This window comes from Ranitomeya variabilis, chromosome 2, assembly GCF_051348905.1.
Source record: "Ranitomeya variabilis isolate aRanVar5 chromosome 2, aRanVar5.hap1, whole genome shotgun sequence".
In the NCBI taxonomy this organism is placed as follows: Eukaryota; Metazoa; Chordata; class Amphibia; order Anura; family Dendrobatidae; genus Ranitomeya; species Ranitomeya variabilis.
In genome coordinates, this window is record NC_135233.1 from 759365188 (window position 1) to 759384291 (window position 19104).

The window sequence follows — 19104 nt, forward strand, 5'->3', positions numbered from 1 at the left end:
CCTCGCCTGGATCCGGGGGCCGCCGGAAGGTGAGTATATAACTATTGATTTATTTATTTTTTTAACAGGGATATGGTGCCCACATTGCTATATATACTACGTGGGCTGTGTTATATACTACGTGGGCTGTGTTATATACTACGTGGGCTGTGTTATATACTACGTGGGCTGTTATATACTACGTGGGCTGTTATATACTACGTGGGCTGTGTTATATACTACGTGGGCTGTGTTATATTCTGAGTGAGCTGTTATATACTGCGTCTCTGCTATATACTACGTGGGCTGTGCAATATATTACGTGGCTGGGTAATATACTACGTGGCAGTTATACTGCGTGAGCTGTGCTATACACTACGTGAGCTGTGCAATATATTACGTGGCTGGGCAATATACTGCGTGAGCTGTTATATACCACGTGAGCTGTTCTATATACTACGTAAGCTGTGCTATATACTACGTGAGCTGTGCTATATACTACGTGGGCTGTGCTATATACTACGTTGCTGTGCAATATACATGGCTCGGCAATATACTACGTGGGCTGTTATATACTACGTGGGCTGTGTTATATACTACGTGGGCTGTGTTATATACTACGTGGGCTGTGCTATATACTTCGTGGGCTGTGCTATATACTTCGTGGGCTGTGCTATATACTTCGTGGGCTGTGCTATATACTTCGTGGGCTGTGCTATATACTTCGTGGGCTGTGCTATGCTATGCACTGCGTGGGCTGTGCTATATGCTACGTGGACTGTTATATTTCTCTGCTGTATCTGTGCATCATGAATCGTGGTATGTGTTAGAGGGGGGCCCACTGAGACATTTGCTCGGGGCCCTCAAAAACCTGGAGCCGGCCCTGGCTTCACTGATTGGTCACGCCCGGCCGGCCGCGAACAATCAGCGACAGGCGCAGTCTGGCCGCGTATTGGCGCGGAATTTGAACCACGCTTCGCTAATTGGTCGCTCCCGGCCGGCCGAATGCTGTGTATAAATTGCATTATTCTGAAATCTTCATAAATAAACTACATACATATTCTATAATACCAGATGCGTTAGAATTGGGCCACCAACTAGTACCATTTATAACCACCCTCTGCTTTCTATCACTAAGCCAGTTACTTATCCATTTACACACATTTTCTCAAAGACCCAGCATTCTCATTTTGAGTACCAACCTCTTATGTGGCACGGTATCAAATGCTTTGGAAAAATCGGGATATACCACGTCCAATGACTCACCTTGGTCCAGCCTATAGCTTACCTCTTCATAAAAACTGATTACGGTAGATTGGTTTGACAGGAGCGATTCCTCATAAGCCCATGCTGATATGGAGTTAAACAGTTATTCTCATTGAGATAAACCAGAATAACGTCCCTCAGAAACCCTTCAAATATTTTACCAACAATAGAGGTTAGTCTTACTGGCCTATAATTTTCAGGTTCACTTTTAGAGCTCTTTTTGAATATTGGTACCACGTTTGTTATGCGCCAGTTCTGTGGAACAGACCCCATCGCTATAGAGTCCCTAAATATAAGAAATAATGATTTGTCTATTACATTACTTAGTTCTCTTAGTACACGTGGGTGTATGCCATCCGGACCCAGAGATCTATCTATTTTAATCTTATTTAGCTGGTTTTGCACCATCTTGGGTTAGATTGGTGACCCTTAATATAGGATTTTCTTTGTCTCTTGTCATTTCACCTAGCATTTTATTTTCCACTGTGAATACCGTGGAGAAGAAGGTGTTTAATATATTAACTTTTTCCTCGTCATCTACGACCATTTTTTCCTCACAATTTTTTAAGGGGCCTACACTTTCACTTATGATTATTTTACCATTGATATAGTTTTACAGTTTGGGACTAGTTTTAGTCTCCTTAGCAATGTGCTTCTCTGTTTCCTTTTTGGCAGCTTTAAATAGTTTTTTTAGATAAAGCATTTTTCTCCCTATAGTTTTTTAGAGCTTCCACGGTGTCATCCTGCTTTAGTAGTTTAAATGCTTTCTTTTTACTTGTAATTGCCCCTCCTACTACTTTGTTTAGCCACATTGGGATTTTCCTATTTCTTATTTTTATTTCCTGTTTCTTGTCCTTTTTTTTTTTCTAGTCCTTATATAAATGGTTAAGAGTGTGGGGGCTTCTTTAACCCTATCGGCACCCTGAGATCATGATTGTGTGGTCCTGATGTTTGCCATGTCAATTCACGGCCAAATAACGGCCTTAGGGTACCGTTACACTAAACGATTTATCAACGATCACGACCAGCGATACGACCTGGCGGTGATCGTTGGTAAGTCGTTGTGTGGTCGCTGGGAAGCTGTTACACAGACAGCTCTCCAGCGACCAACGATGCCGAAGTCCCCGGGTAACCAGGGTAAACATCGGGTTACTAAGCGCAGGGCCGCGCTTAGTAACCCGATGTTTACCCTGGTTACCATCGTAAATGTAAAAAAAAACAAACACTACATACTCACATTCCGGTGTCACGTCCCTCGCCGTCTGCTTCCCGCACTGACTGTGAGCGCCGGCCGTAAGTGAAAGCAGAGCACAGCGGTGACGTCACTGCTGTGCTCTGCTTTACGGCCGGCACTCAGTCAGTGCGGGAAGCAGACGGCGAGGGACGTGACACCGGAATGTGAGTATGTACTGTTTGGTTTTTTTTACATTTACGATGGTAACCAGGGTAAACATCGGGTTACTAAGCGCGGCCCTGCGCTTAGTAACCCGATGTTTACCCTGGTTACAAGTGAACACATCGCTGGATCGGTGTCACACACACCGATCCAGCGATGACAGCGGGAGATCCAGCGACGAAAGAAAGTTCCAAACGATCTGCTACGACGTACGATTCTCAGCAGGGTCCCTGATCGCTGCTGCGTGTCAGACACAGCGATATCGTATGGATATCGCTGGAACGTCACGGATCGTACCGTCGTAGCGACCAAAGTGCCACTGTGAGACGGTACCCTTAGTCTGTCGGCTATAGTGGCCTGTTCAGAAGTAAGTGACATTTAGGTGGTAAAAATACACTTTTCTATACCTTCACACTGGGAATTCCCACAACACTAGAAAAATTAATAAACCATAAAACAATACTATACAATACTTATACACAACCCCTAACAATAGTTATTCACAACCCATAACGGCTAATTAAAGCAAAGATGAAAAGGAGAATTTTACACCAATGTATGAATTTTATTAACATGAAATACAAATAAATTGATAAAAAAACAGAATGATACTGCGGAAGCAGGACTATATGGGAATTAAAAAAATATATAAATCACAACCAGCAAAACATATAATTCTAATATTAAAGGCCACTTTTGCATGTGCAAAAAAAGCAGAACACCATGAATAAGTTCCATTAATAAAGTGCAGTTAGTCACTCTAAGATTTGCTATAGCCAGTGCTATATAATAGTATTGAAGCAAAAGACAAGAGAGCTGCACATAAGTATATATCACTGAAATTGTTTATCATGGTAAAGTGCTAAATAGTGCAAAAAAGGTGTGCTAAGACAGCATTCCAAATGGACTAAAGTGCAAAAGTAGGTATTGAATGAAAACTTACTGGCATGATGTGCTTAATAGGACCCCAGCCTGCTGCCCCAACGCGCATTTCCTTTGAGATCTCATCTTCCGAGATCTTGGTGCCATGATCTCCATCTGTGTATGCGTCACCCCCGGCGGCCATTTTCCCAGAGTCCACCGCATAGAAAACCATGGAACGGTGTGGGCAGAGCCCCCGCAGCACTGGAGACACCCGCAGCAGCGCTGGACAACCCCTCATCCCAGCCTGAGGCCTGCAGCAACAGTATCGGTAAGGTATATCAGCATTATAAGACGCACCCCCATTTTCCCCAAAAATTTTGGGGAAAAAAAGTGAGTCTTATAATGTCGGTGACATATACAATTAGGGCAGCGCGTGCAGCTTACTGTACATGTATTTAATTATTAAAAGATTGTTTTTCTGAAAAAATGGCGTGGGCTCACCCATAATTTTTGTAACCAGCAGAGGGTAACCGACGGCTGGTGGCCGATGTTTATAGCCTGGGAAGGGGGTAATACCCATGGAGCTTCCCAGGCTATTAATATCAACTCACAGCTGTATAATTATCCTTTACTGGCTATTAAGCTATTAAAATGGAGAACCTTTTAAAAAACAAAATAAAAAAAAAAAATAACGTAGGGTTCCCCTATAACTAATAACCAGCAAAGGCTATGCAGACAGCTGGGGGCTGATAATAATAGCCTAGGAAGGGGCCAGGATACTGCCCCCCAGGCTAAACATCAGCTCTGTCACCCCAGAAAAGGGGCATTCAGGTTTTTTTTATTATTATTTACAGCACAGGAGCGGCTGATGAATACTCCCATCAGCCGCTCCTGCTCTCACTGTTATTAGCGGCAGCAGGTGTCGGATGATGGGAGCGGTAGTCCCATCAGCTGACACCAGTGACCAGAGGTAAAGTTTATACCTCCGATCACAGCTGAGCGCTAAGACAGTGTGGGAACCTCGGCTCTCTGACCGGCAGGGATGAATTTGCCGCCGATCAGAAGCCGTGTTTAGCACGCATCATGCAACCATGCAGCCTACCATCTAGATGTAGCGGAGCTGACTGAGGTCACATCCGGCTGTCCTTGACTTTTCTGCAGCAGATAAGCTGCAAGAAAAGTCAACCTGCGTATTTGCAGCATTTTTTCACCATCAACTCAAGTCCATGGGTGAAAAAAAATCCTGAGAGAAGTGATTTTCTCTATGTCAAAAAATGCTGCAAAGCACAAAATCCTGATGACAAAATAAAACTGTGTGCATGAGATTTCTGAAATCTCAGGTTTTGCTGGTGCTGTAAAAAGCACCTGAAAATTATAATAAAAAAGCAGCAAAAACGCAGCAAAAACACCCAGTGTGAACATACCCTTACCCTTATGATAATCCAAAATTGTGGGCTTATGCACATTTGCTTGTTTTTTTTTTTTTTGTTTTTTTTTATTAGTCTCTGTGGGTTTTTTTTCCCACATACGGGGTCTTCAAATGCCATGGAGAAATTGAACAAAAAAGTTTGGGGTTAATTTTTTTATGTTAGCCTTGTGAAAATAAAAAGAATTAATGACACTTGTGAAAAACTTTTAATGTTCATTTTTTACTTCCACATTCCAAAAATTAATGCAAAGCACCTGAAGGGCTAATCAGCTTAAATGTAGTTTTAAGCACCTTGAGGGATGCAGTTTTCTCTAGTCACCTTCCACGACAGCATACAGAGGTTGCCTCTTTGCCCTGATGGGGAACAGGAAATAAGGAGAGGTTAAAAGGCCCTCCCACCTCCTGCTTACCAGTGTCTTTCCTGTTCCCCATGGGACAGAGAGAGGTTCTGTGTGCTGTGGTGGCCGACAACTACAGTACCTTTTTCTAGGCTTTGCCTCTCCTAAGCCGGGCAGCATGTGGTCGCGGTCCGCCTCCCTTTCTTGCTGCTCCTGTCGTTCCGCTCGGCGGTAACCTCGGGATCTCCTCCTGGCCTTCCCGGACCCCCTCCCCTCAAGGGTAAAGCAGGCCAGCGATCCCAACCGGAGTCCTCCCTGAGCTCTCAGGTCTCCTCTCCCTCCTCGCACCCAGCCGGCGTCCCGGAAGTGGTCGCTCGCCTCACTTCCGGGTCAATCTGTTCCATGGAGCGCAACACTTCCGCTGTCGGTGCCTCGTGCAGGACGCCGCAGGGCCCGGCGCTGCGCCTGCAGGGCCCGGCGCTGCGCCTGCCACAGTAAGTGCAGGGATGGGTTCCTTACATAGCCTAAGGGGTCTCTCTTTTTTTCTGACACTACTCTCCCTCATTCCAGGGAGGCAAGTCTACCCATAAAACTGCTATAAAGAGAAGGTGTGCCATCTGCAATGTTAAATTGCCCTCGTTATGGGACAAAAAGCCTGCCAATCATGTACTAATAATAGTCCGAGCAGAGCAACCCTCCCTATTGGAAGAGATCCGCTCACTTGTTAAGCAAGAGGTGCAGTTTTCCCTGGCAGCTTTTACCCCCTCCCCCTCCACCACCTTCTCCAGGGAAGAAAAGGAAGATTCAGGTTGAGGACTCTGAATCAGAATCAGACCACTCCTCTGCTTCATCCTCTGGTAGACGGGAAGAACCCATGTCACCCATTGCCTCTGAAACCAGGAAATATCTTTTCCACGGATTGGATTGAGGATCTAGTATCTTCAGTACGCAGCACTATGGGGTTGGAGGAAGAGTCAGAACCTCTGTCCATTCAGGACCAGATGTTTGGCGGGATAACAAAGGGTAAACGTGTGGGGTTCCCGGTACACTCTAATATACTCGACATGATCTCTCAAGAGTGGGAATCTCTGGAGAAGCGCCTTAGTATTCCCTCTGAGATGAAACCGATTCCCCATAGAAGGTGATTCTGTTAAGTGGGACGTCAACCCTCACAGGTGGCGAGAGTTGCGAAAAGAACCGCCCTTCCATTTGAAGATTCTTCGCAGTTGAAGGATCCGATGGACAGGAAAATTGAAAGCCTCTTGAAAAAATCCTGGGAGACTTCTACGGTAGCCTTAAAAGCTAATATTGCTTCAACCTGTGTAGCTAGAGCCCTATCCCGCTGGTTAGGGGAGCTAGAGTCCCATATATCTCAGGGTACCTCCAGAGGTGAACTGCTGGACTCTCTACCTAGCCTTCTTAGGGCTACTGGGTTTTTGGCTGATGCCTCCATGGAAACCATCAGAGTTGCTGCTAGGTCCCTGGTACAAACTAACTTGGCTAGGAGAGCTCTCTGGCTCAAGATGTGGTCTGGTGACATCACCTCCAAAGCCAAATTATGTGCTATACCCTTTAAAGGAGACTGTCTTTGGGCCTTCTCTAGACGAAATCTTGGAGAAGGCCACGGACAAGAAAAAAGCTCTTCCAGAACAAAAACCACCTAAGAAAAGGTTTTTTCGTCCCTCACAGCCCCAAGCCTCTCAGAGAGGAAAGGGCAAGACTGGGAGGTGGAGCTATTCAAAAGGTGGAGGAAAGAATATCCTTATCCCCCCAACAGCAGCAATCTCAACAGGAGAAGCGGTGACTCCGACCCAGTGGGGGGAGACTCTCAAAATTTTTCCTTCAGTGGCAAAATATCACCAGTTGCCACTGGGTCCTCAGTGTCATCAGAGAGGGCCTGTTAATAGAGTTCATCTCCTCCCCTCTACTGGGTCTCAAGGTCACCTCCCTTCCCTCCTTGAGAGACCAAACAACATTGCTAGTAGGTCTCAGAGACCTAACAAGATCAAATGTAATATCTCAAGTTCCAGACTCAGAAAGAGGTATAGGACATTACTCCCAACTATTTCTAGTACCCAAGCCTTCGGGCGAGTCTCGTATCATTATAAATTTGAAAGGACTCAACCAGCACGTAAAATACCGCAGGTTCAAAATGCAGTCGGTAAAATCGGACATTCCTTTGATAAGTCCTCACTCCTTTATGTCGACCATCGACTTAAAGGACGCATACTTTCATATTCCAATTCACCTGAGACACCGAAAATATCTCAGGTTTGCGGTACAGGGGAAACAACTGATAGAACATTATCAGTTCAACGTCCTCCCATTTGGAATCTCCTCTGCACCAAGAGTCTTTTCCCAGATAATGGTGGAGGTAGTGTTCTATATCCGGAACAAAGGCATCTGTATAGTGCCTTACCTGGACGACTTTCTAATAGTGGCCTCCACCAAGACAATCCTAGAATCTCACGTATCAAAGACTCTCGATATTCTAACATCCCTGGGGTGGATCCCGAATCTGAAGAAATCTCAGCTACGGCCCTCCAAATCCAGGAAATTCCTGGGAGTTCTTTTGGACTCCGCAAAACAAATGACCTTTGTTATCAAGGTTAGACGGTGGTCCTCTGGAAGAAAAAGCAAGACATTCAGAGACACGAGATCTCCTATGCTCAGGGAGTGCATGTCGCTTCTGGGTTCTATGGCGGCTTGCATCCAATCAGTAACCTGGGCTCAGGCCCACTACAGGATCCTTCAAGCTCATATTCCAGAGAATTGGAACGGCCATCCCAGCTCTTTAAACAAAAAGGCTACACATGCTGGGTCGAGTCAGAGCCTCCCTAGCATGGTGGGTAAACCTAAGAAATCTCCACAAAGGTGTCAGCTGGACTCAAGTCCTGCTGACTATAATCACAACAGATGCCAGCAAGAGGGGCTGGGGAGCAATGGAAAACAACATCCCCTTTCCAAGGACTCTGGGACCAGACAACGAGCAGGAAGTCGTCCAACTACAGAGAACTAAAAGCTGTAGAGGAGACCCTTCTAGCAGCAGGTCGACTTATCATGGGACAACATGTTCGAGTATATTCGGACAATATGACTGCAGTTGCTCATATCCGACACCAGGGCAGTACAAAGTTCAACAACTTAAAAAAAAAAGTCTCCACCCGAATAAACTCCTGGGCAGAGAAATACCTACTGTCTCTGACAGCGGTTCACTTGAAAGGCTCATCCAACACCCAGGCAGACTGAGTCACCAAGATATACAGCCAGGGGAATGGAGCCTGAACAGTAGAAGCTTCAAGATGCTTGTGGACAGATGGGGTCTGCCGGAAATCGACCTCTTCGCATCTCTTCAAAGCACTCAGGTCGAAGTCTTCTTCTCTCTAAATCCCAGGGACGGCTCCAGAGGAGTAGATGCTCAAGCCCAGAAGTGGAATTTTCGCCTGGCCTATGCGTTTCCACCAGTCCCAATTTTGGTGAAGGTTTTACGGAAAATCCGAGAAGAACAAACTCCGACTATATTAGTAGCCGCATTGTGGCCAAAAAGGAGTTGGTGCAACCTAATCATCGATCTACAGGTAGACGGTCCGATCCAGTTGCCAGTAGAGAACGACCTACTCTTGCAAGGACCCATTTATCACCTGGATCCCCAGAAATGTAATCTAGCGGCATGGTTACTGAAGCCCAGTGCTGAGAGCTAAAGGGCTATCGGACCCAGTAGTTGCTACACTTCAGATATCAAGAAAACCAGTAACCAATGCTATCTATAATAAGGTCTGGAAGAAATTTTAATCTTTCTGCTTTCCTATTCTACCAGATCCCTCTGTCCAAATTTGTCGCAAATTCTAGATTTTCTACACAAAGGCTTAGAAATAGGCCTCAAGCCTAGCACATTAAAAGTCCAGGTCTCCGCCAGCAGTTCTATTTTCGACCGGGATCTGGCAGGTCATTGCTGGATTAAGAGGTTCATGACATCAGCCTGCAGAATGAACCCTAAAACACAGTCTGTGGTTCCCTTATGGGACCTTAATTTAGTACTCCAGGGGCTTACAGGTCCACCATTTGTGCCCTTATCCTCTTGTTCTCCGCAAAATCTTATCTAAAAAACAATCTTTCTGGTTGCTATAACCACGGCAAGAAGAGTAGAACTTCAAGCCCTATCAATAAGAGAGCCCTACATGTCTATTAGGGATGACTCCATAGTACTTCGTCTCGACCCTTCCTTTCTTCCAAAGGTAGTATCCGAGTTCCACCGCTCTCAGGAAATTTTTCTACCTTCTTTCTGCCAAAATCCAGCAAATACAAAAGAAGAAAGATTCCATACTCTTGATGTCAGACGTATTGTACTACATTATTTTAGAGCAAACCAGCTTTTGCAGAATCGACCAATATCTATTTGTCCATCTCTCTGGACAGAATATAGGGGAAAAAAGTAGCCAAAAGCACTATTTCTAACTGGGTTAAGAGAGCTATAGCAGAGGGTTAAGAGAGCTATAGCAGAAGCATATCTCGCTCAAGACAAAACTCCCCCAGTGGGGATCAAGGCCCACTCAACTAGATCCACTTCAGTCTCCTGGGCAGAAATAGCAGGTGCATCAGCAGAACAGACCTGCAGGGCAGCTACATGGTCTTAGTTACATACTTTCTCCAAGCATTATAGATTGGACATCTTGCACAACAAAGACTTAGCCTTCGGCTGGAAAGTTCTCCAGGCCGTTGTCCCTCCCTAGCGCCAAATTAGTTGGTATTCCTCCGTATGCCGTTGTGGAAGGTGACTAGAGAAACTAGAATTAGACTTATCGGTAATTCGGCTTCTAGGAACCTTCCACGACGGCGCTAGTTCCCTCCCTATTTTCCTGGACAAAAAAATCTGGGATTCAAAGGTAAATTAGTGCTATGGTTTTCAGTTATAAGTCACTGGTAAGCAGGAGGTGGGAGGGCCTTTTAACCTCTCCGTATTTCCTGTTCCCCATCAGGGCAAAGAGGCAACCTCTTATATGCTGTCGTGGAAGGTACCTAGAAACCGAATTACCGGTAAGTCTAATTCTATTTTTAGAATGGTGTCACTTTTGGGTATTTTCTGTCATATAGGTCCCTCAAAGTGACGTCAAATGTGATGTGGTTCCTAAAAAAATAAAATTAAATTAAAAAAAATAAAATTGTAATTTATAAATTTTGATGAAAAATGAGAACTCGCTGGTTAAATGTTGACCCTTATAACTTCCTAATCCAGAAAAAAAAAGTTTTTCCAATTTTGTGCTGATGTAAAGTATGTTATTTATTAACTATTTTGTCTAACATTTCTATCTGATATACAGGCATAGAAATTAAACCATTTGAAAACTGCAAGATTGTCAACATTTTCAACAAATTGTTTTTTTTCCACAAATCAATGCAAGTCACATCTATTAACCCCTTAACCCCCAGAGCTTTTTTCGCTTTCATTTATCTCTCCCCTTTTTTCCAGGGCCATAACTTTTTTATTTTTCCATCAATATGGCCAGGGCTTATTTTTTGAGGGACGAGTTGTACTTTTGAACGACCCCATTGGTTTTGCCATGTCGTGTAACAGAAAATGGGAAAAAGTGCGATGAAATTGCAAAGAAAAGTGCAATCCCACACTTGTTTGTCGTTTGGCTTTTTTGCTAGGTTCACTAAATGCTAAAATTGACCCGCCATTATGATTCTCCAGGTCATCACCACACATAATCCCGCCCCCCACCACATCACCACACATAATCCCGCCCCCCCACCACATTACCGCAGATATTCCCGCCCCCCCACCACCATACATAATCCCGCCCCCCATCACATTACCACACATAATCCCGCCCCCACCACATTACCACACAATCCTACCCGCCACATCACCACACAATGCCGCCCGCCCATCACATCACCACACATAATCCCGCCCCCCACATTTTATGTTAACTTACCACCTGCGTAAGCACTATTGAATGTTGTCATTATTTACTTTAGTTTAATCACCAGCAGCGTTAATTAGATAGCAATGAGCGAGCCGAGCGTTAGCTGGCTGGAAACATCTAGTACAAGTGTGTGTGTGTGTGTGTGTGTGTGTGTGTGTGTATATATATATATCTATATATACACACATATATATATATATATATATATATATATATATATCTCCGTATTTTTCGAACTATAAGAAGCACCGGACCATAAGACGCAATTAGGTTTTAGAGGAAATTAGAAAAAAAAATTGAAGCAAAAAATATGGTCAATTCGGTACTTAATATCTCCTATCCTGATACACATGACCCCCTCATCCCTATCCTGGTGTGCATGGCCCCCTCATCCCAGCAGTGAATATTCATTGCCTTAGGTAGCAGGCACACGCGAACGCCCGGCAGTTGCAAGACGACAGTGACTGCAGCCAACTCTGTGCTTGCTAATAAAGAACAATGAATATTCACTGCTTTCCATGCAGTTTCGTAAAAAATAAACCCTAAAATACTATGATTAAAAACTACACCTTGCCAAATAAAAACCTATCTAGAACGAGCACAGCTCTGCTGACAAATTAAGAAACTTATGAATGTCAGACCATGGAGACTCAAAAACAAAGGTTTCTATTTTCAGAGTATTGCATAAAAGTAATGCACTTGTAGAAATTTGGCAGCACGGTGATCTTACGGATGTACAGAATAGTTATTTTACTTGTGCAGCCCAATGAATAGCAGCAAATTTAAAACGGAAAAAACAAACTGTAGTAGAATTGTTGTTTTTATACAGTATTCCTTTCCACAAACAGTTAATAAACGTTTGTTAATAAGCTATATGTGCTCTAAACCAGAGTTGGAAACCTAAACCCCTCAGACTCATCAATTTCCCTGACTACAACCCCACAGCACTGGTCACTACTGAGCATGTACATAAAGTGCAGCACAGATTCATCTCCACAGCACTGCCTCACTACTGAGCGTGTACATAAAGTGCAGCACAGATTCATCTCACCTCCGACCCCACAGCACCGGTCACTACTGAGCATGTACATAAAGTGCAGCACAGATTCATCTCACCTCCGACCCCACAGCACCGGTCACTACTGAGCATGTACATAAAGTGCAGCACAGATTCATCTCACCTCCGACCCCACAGCACTGGTCACTGCTGAGTGTGTACATAAAGTGCAGCACAGATTCATCTCGTCTCCGACCCCACAGCACTGGTCACTACTGAGCATGGACATAAAGCGCAGCAGATTCATCTCACCTCCGACCCCACAGCACTGGTCACTGCTGAGCGTGTACATAAAGTGCAGCACAGATTCATCTCGCCTTCGACCCCACAGCACCGATCACTACTGAGCATGTACATAAAGTGCAGCAGATTCATCTCCATAGCACTGCCTCACTACTGAGCATGTATATAAAGTGCAGCACAGATTCATCTCACCTCCAACCCCACAGCACCGATCACTACTGAGCATGTACATAAAGTGCAGCACAGATTCATCTCCACTAAAAGCCCAGATCCTTCGATCAGAAACAGAATGGACATTTCATAAGTTTCTAAAATTATGAAAACAATTTAGTCGGAGTAGGTCCATGACTCCAACAACTCTCCCAAAAACAACCCCTCGTTTCACTATGAGGCCAAAATAATAAAACTGTGCAGGCTACTGGAATGCAACAAAAGAAAAATGAAGAAAAAAAAAAACTGGGGGTCATGCCATAGGGCTAAGCTCTATGTAGAACAGAAACGCACCTTGTATCTAGAACATGGCAGTATGCTGAACCAAGTGCAGAGTTAAAAATTACCAGACACTTAAATATGCCGTTTTTTTTATGCATTAACTGGCTTAATGTATGCCATAGAGCCCCTCATTGTCTTACACAGTTATAATGAATAGCAATAAAAATAGAAGCTTCATTTCAAGCTTCTCTAAGATAATTCTAGGAAAAGACAGAGGAGAATCTGCCCATGTAGCAGTGAAGGTCTCTGGGATTGTGGATTGTACGCCTCCTCTGTACCAGTGTGACCCTGTATTTATATGGATTGTGTGTAAACCTCAATGTCAACAATACGGCTCCATTACTGATGACTTTTCCATGGCACAAAAGCTCTGGTGAGCGTAGATAAAGGCTAGCCAAGTTCTCATCTGGTAACTTTGGATCATTTATATCAGCATGTACAGTGTTTATACATATTAAATACATACATAGGAATGCAAGAAGAAAAGGGGGCGCTCAACAATGCACGTGAAAATAAGCTCTATTTGCCATCCCAAACAGAGTGTGGAGACAATGTGACTGTCAGCTGTTTTGCATGTAAGTCATGCTTCCTCTGAGCCATAACTGAAGTATGATTTACATATGAAACGGTTGTCACCCACATTGTCCCCACAATCATACCAGCAACTAAAGTGTATTTTAAAGCGCAGTAGTGAGTGCACCATTTTTCCTCACAGTACTATTGGATTATTTTCTTGTGAGGACCATTGAAACAGTTAATCAGCTTGTGAATCTAGTTAGTTTCATCGTTGGTGTTGCAATGCGCACAATGTGAATGAAAGCAGTGACTGATCCCTGTTTTTCTACAATTAGTGAACACATACAGTGGGTGAAATAAGTATTGAATACGTCACCAATTTTTTATGGAAATATATTTCTTTACCTGTGTGAATTGGATGGGTTGTTACTGGTGAGAATTTCATGTCAATAGCCCCTTTAGGCTATGTTCACACGGTGCGTTTCGTGTTTTTCCTAAGGCACAACCTGATCTCTTGGCAGTAAGAAACTTGCCACAAAAAAAGCAGGTTTTCCTGCGTTTTTTTCAGGGTACACTTGTCTTTTGTGAGTGCTGATAAAGTTTAGTGCATAAAGTAGAATCATTGTTTATCAGGGTTGGGCACCAACACACAACATAACCTGATACCTGTGTTTTTAAGCATTTTTTCATCACTCATTGCTTTTAATGGGTGAAAAACGCTGCAAAATTGACATGCAGCATTTGGCAAAAACCAAGGTATTTTACAAAACACTGAAGATAAAAAAAAAAAAACAAGCGGTGTGCATGAGCTTTCTGACATATCACTTTGCTGGTACTGTAAAGAGCAGCTGAAAATCTGCATAAAAACAAAAACAAACAAAAACCACCAGACGCACATTACACAAATGAGATTATATATATATATATATACTAGATGGCAGCCCGATTCTAAAGAATCGGGAGTCTAGAATCAGGGTGGATTGATTTAAATCACGCCGATTTAAATCATGATTTAAATCACGATTTAAATCAAAAGATTTTTTTCTATTTAAATCGGATCGATTTAAATCATGATTTTAATCATGATTTAAATCACTGATTTAAATCAAAAGGTTTTTTTTAATATAAATCACGATTAAAATGAGAAGTGAGAGCAGTGCGCATGTGCGCCCATAGTTACACGGACGAAACTAGGGGCAACAATCTAACGCCAGGGTGAGGGGGGGACCCCAAAGTAAGTAAAAATCTTTTTTGTTTTACTATATGGCAATAGGTAGGTGTTTAAAAGCAGCATGTCTTAATTGTATAAACTATTAATAGCCTCCACATTTTGTTCATACTGCCCCTTTAATTCCACACTTCTAGCTTGGTTTCACTTTTGGTTTAGTTTCTTTTTCCATTCAGTTGACATGCCCAAACTTGTTGGATAGTCAGCAGTACTTGGCTGTAGTAACAATCAAACTTCATAAGTGATCTGTGTGAGCCATGGCAGGTCGTAAGAGAGACCCTATTTGGGTTCATTTTGTTGAGATGCCAGCAGCAGATCTTGGAAAGAAAGGTGCAAGAGCAAAGTGCAAATACTGTCAAAAGGATATCCAAGGACTTGTTTGCCGTTTGAAATCACATTATGAAAACTGCAACCAGAAGGGAAATGAAGATGTTGATAGTGAAGTGTTTCTTTGGTCATCTTCATCACCGCACTTCTCATGATGTTACCTCATTCACGCCACCAGGCCTTGCATCTCTTTGTTGCATCGTTTGCATTTTGCACGCATGCCTGCCTTACCGATAGGCGAAGGAGCTTCATTAAAATATTCCCAAACTGGGTCTCTTTTACGGCCTGCTGCCATTATAAGGAAAGAATGTAATAAACCTCAGATCGTACACACAAACAGATCCAGACTTGTCTGTCTGTGGCTATGCTGCAGTATTGTGCTCAAAGTTTCACTTTCATTTTTTTGTCTGCTTGCCCTTCCTCCTCAAAACACTTAGATTCACATTCTTCTTGTGTTGTGCAGATCTATTCCACTCCAAACAATCAGAAACATATTGTCTAACTTCTTGGACTTGGCACTGAAGGGGTTGATTCTGTATTCATAGGTTTGTAGAACAATAGGATTAAGGTCTTTTTCTCAACTCTGTTCATGTTGTAACATTTTTGCCATGAAGAAGAGGCTGGGACCTCTGCGGAGTCAAATTCAGTTTTGAGAACTGCGTAAGTAAAGCGAGCGTCTGTGATAATATAGGAGAGAAACTGCCCACTAATCCTACAGAAACCTCTGGAAGAGCATGGCATTGTGAATGTTACACATATACAGCCTTTATTCTACTGAGTTAAACAACTCAGCTTTATCTCATGATGGAAGAACCTTTGGATGGTAAAATATTTTCCTCAAAAAGCAGTTTATTGAAAAAAATCCGATTTAAATCAAAAAAATCCGATTTAAATCAAAAAAATCCGATTTTTTTGATTTTTTTTTAAAAACATTGATTTTTATCCACCCTGTCTAGAATCCATATATACTTTATTTATTCAAATGTAAGAATAATACAATTAATAAATAATAGTAAGAAAGAACAAAAAATGGCTGCACTCACCAGCTCTTGACAATTCTTGACAGTACGGCACATTTCTGATTGGTCGCTCGCGGCAGGCGGCAACCAATCAGAAAAGTGCCGCGCACCACGAAGGCATATATCTTTGTCCACCCTGAGCGGGTGTAGGACGCTGGTGACGTCACTTATCTCCGGACATTATCTCCGGACAAAGCCACGGAAGTTGGCACAAATTGCCGGAAGTAGTATTCTAGGCAATTATATATTAGATTTTAATGTTATCAGTGTTTACCTTTGAACGTTTATATTGTATTGTCCTGTCACCAGCCATGTGTACGATTATCGGCCGAAAGCCTCTCTGGAACCAATAATCACCCCATGTAAAGGTATCTTTATAAGTTAAAGATTCAGAATACTATGACTTTTATCATATCCTGAACAGTCAAGTTTTTTATGAACCGTTAAGGTTTTCTGGTTGAAGTAAAAAAAACTCTGAGTGTTTACAGTTTGAAACCATAAAATGTTGAAAAATTATGTCATTCTTGAGTATATCACTCAATGGTGCTCATAAACGTGTCAAATTTGATATATAATATACTTTAATATACGTTACTTTAATCTTTAATATACTTAAGAAAAGGGCCCCAGACATCACACAGGGGGTCTGAAACACCGCACAATGGTCCAAAATATCGCTGTGCTCTGCCTGGGGCCCCTGTGCTCTGCCTGGGGCCCCTGTGCTCTGCCTGGGGCCCCTGTGCTCTGCCTGGGGCCCCATATGCTGCCTGGGGCCCCTGTGCTCTGCCTGGGGCCCCATATGCTGCCTGGGGCCCCTGTGCTCTGCCTGGGGCCCCATAGGCTGCCTGGGACCACTGTGCTCTGCCTGGGGCCCCATATGCTGCCTGGGGCCCCTGTGCTCTGCCTGGGGCCCCTGTGCTCTGCCTGGGGCCCCATGTTCTGCCTGGGGCCACTGTGCTCTGCCTGGGGCCCCTGTGCTCTGCCTGGGACCACTGTGCTCTGCCTGGGGCCCCATATGCTGCCTGGGGCCCCTGTGCTCTGCCTGGGGCCACTGTGCTCTGCCTGGGGCCCCATATGCTGCCTGGGGCCCCTGTGCTCTGCCTGGGGCCCCTGTGCTCTGCCTGGGGCCCCCATGTTCTGCCTGGGGCCCCATGTTCTGCCTGGGGCCCCTGTGCTCTGCCTGGGGCCACTGTGCTCTGCCTGGGGCCCCATGTTCTGCCTGGGGCCACTGTGCTCTGCCTGGGGCCCCATAAGCAGCCTGGGGCCCCTGTGCTCTGCCTGGGACCACTGTGCTCTGCCTGGGGCCCCATATGCTGCCTGGGGCCCCTGTGCTCTGCCTGGGGCCCCTGTGCTCTGCCTGGGGCCACTGTGCTCTGCCTGGGGCCCCATATGCTGCCTGGGGCCCCATATGCTGCCTGGGGCCCCTGTGCTCTGCCTGGGGCCCCTGTGCTCTGCCTGGGGCCCCTGTGCTCTGCCTGGGGCCCCTGTGCTCTGCCTGGGGCCCCTGTGCTCTGCCTGGGGCCCCATGTTCTGCCTGGGGCCACTGTGCTCTGTCTGGGGCCCCATATGCTGCCTGGGGCCCCTGTGCTCTGCCTGGGGCCCCTGTGCTCTGCCTGGGGCCACTGTGCTCTGCCTGGGGCCCCATATGCTGCCTGGGGCCCCTGTGCTCTGCCTGGGTGTAGGACACTGGTGACGTCACTTAGCTCCGGACATTATCTCCGGACATTATCTCCGGACAAAGCCACGGAAGTTGGCACAAATTGCAGGAAGTAGTATTCTAGGCAATTATATATTAGATATATATACACATACATATACATATATATATATATATATATATATATATATATATATATATATATATATATATTAGAATTGGAACAGCACAATGCTCCCCAATGGGTGCCAGGCCTCCTGGGTCGAGTAGTCCGTTTCTCCACCCAATTTTATACAAAAAGGCAAAAAGGAAGGCAGCACTCCAAATACTTATGAAGGTGAAAACAAGAGGGATTTATTCAGCCCACATTTCTGTGCAACGTTTCGGCTCACACTGAGCCTTTTTCAAGCAGTGAGTGGTACCAATAGAAGTGATTTTATAGGCATAATCTACCATCATTTACATAATTGTTCATAAACATTGTTACATCTAATATATAATTGCCTAGAATACTACTTCCTGCAATTTGTGCCAACTTCCGGAGCTATTGTCCGGAGCTATTGTCCGGAGATAAGTGACGTCACCAGTGTCCTACACCCAGGCAGAGCACAGTGGCCCCAGGCAGAGCACAGGGGCCCCAGGCAGAGCACGGGGCCCCAGGCAGAGCACAGGGGCCCCAGGCAGAGCACAGGGGCCCCAGGCAGAGCACAGGGGCCCCAGGCAGCATATGGGGCCCCAGGCAGAGCACAGTGGCCCCAGGCAGAGCACACACCAAATCGGAGGCCGAGGGGCCCCGCCAACCAAATCGAAGGCCGAGCGGCCCCGCCCACCAAAGCGGAGGCCGAGGGGCCCGGCCCCACCCACCAAAGCGGAGGCCGAGGGGCCCCGACCACCACATCGGAGGCCGAGGGGCCCCGCCCACCAAATCGGAGGCCGAGGGTCCCCGCCCACCAAATCGGAGGCCGAGGGTCCCCGCCCACCAAATCGGAGGCCGAGGGTCCCCGCCCACCAAATCGGAGGCCGAGGGTCCCCGCCCACCAAATCGGAGGCCGAGGAGCCCCGCCCACCAAAAGTAAGTGCGGCCCCAAAAGTAAGTGCGCCCCCGGGTGCAAAAGTAAGTGCGCCCCCGGGTGCAAAAGTAAGTGCGCCCCCGGGTGCAAAAGTAAGTGCGCCCCCGGGTGCAAAAGTAAGCGCGCCCCCCAGTCCCGTGTGTGAAAAGTGCTGCTGTAAAGCTGGTAGCGCTGTTCAAGCACCATGTATTTCCTTCAGGAAATGCCCATCTAATATATAATTGCCTAGAATACTACTTCCTGCAATTTGTGCCAACTTCCGTGGCTTTGTCCGGAGCTAATGTCCGGAGATA

The 19104-nt window shown here is 45.2% G+C and overlaps 1 protein-coding gene across 3 annotated transcripts in view; it reads left to right on the forward strand.

Annotated features, from left to right (window-relative positions):
• GPR63 (G protein-coupled receptor 63) overlaps positions 1–19104 on the forward strand; it is an 84285-nt gene that overhangs the window by 40136 nt on the left and 25045 nt on the right. Inside the window, exon 3 of one of the 3 annotated variants that reach the window (XM_077289695.1) lies at positions 3605–3833. The exons of the other annotated variants lie outside the window; for them this stretch is intronic. The gene's annotated coding sequence lies outside the window, so the exon portion shown is untranslated. The remainder of the gene's footprint in view (positions 1–3604; positions 3834–19104) is intronic. 3 annotated transcript variants of the gene reach the window in all.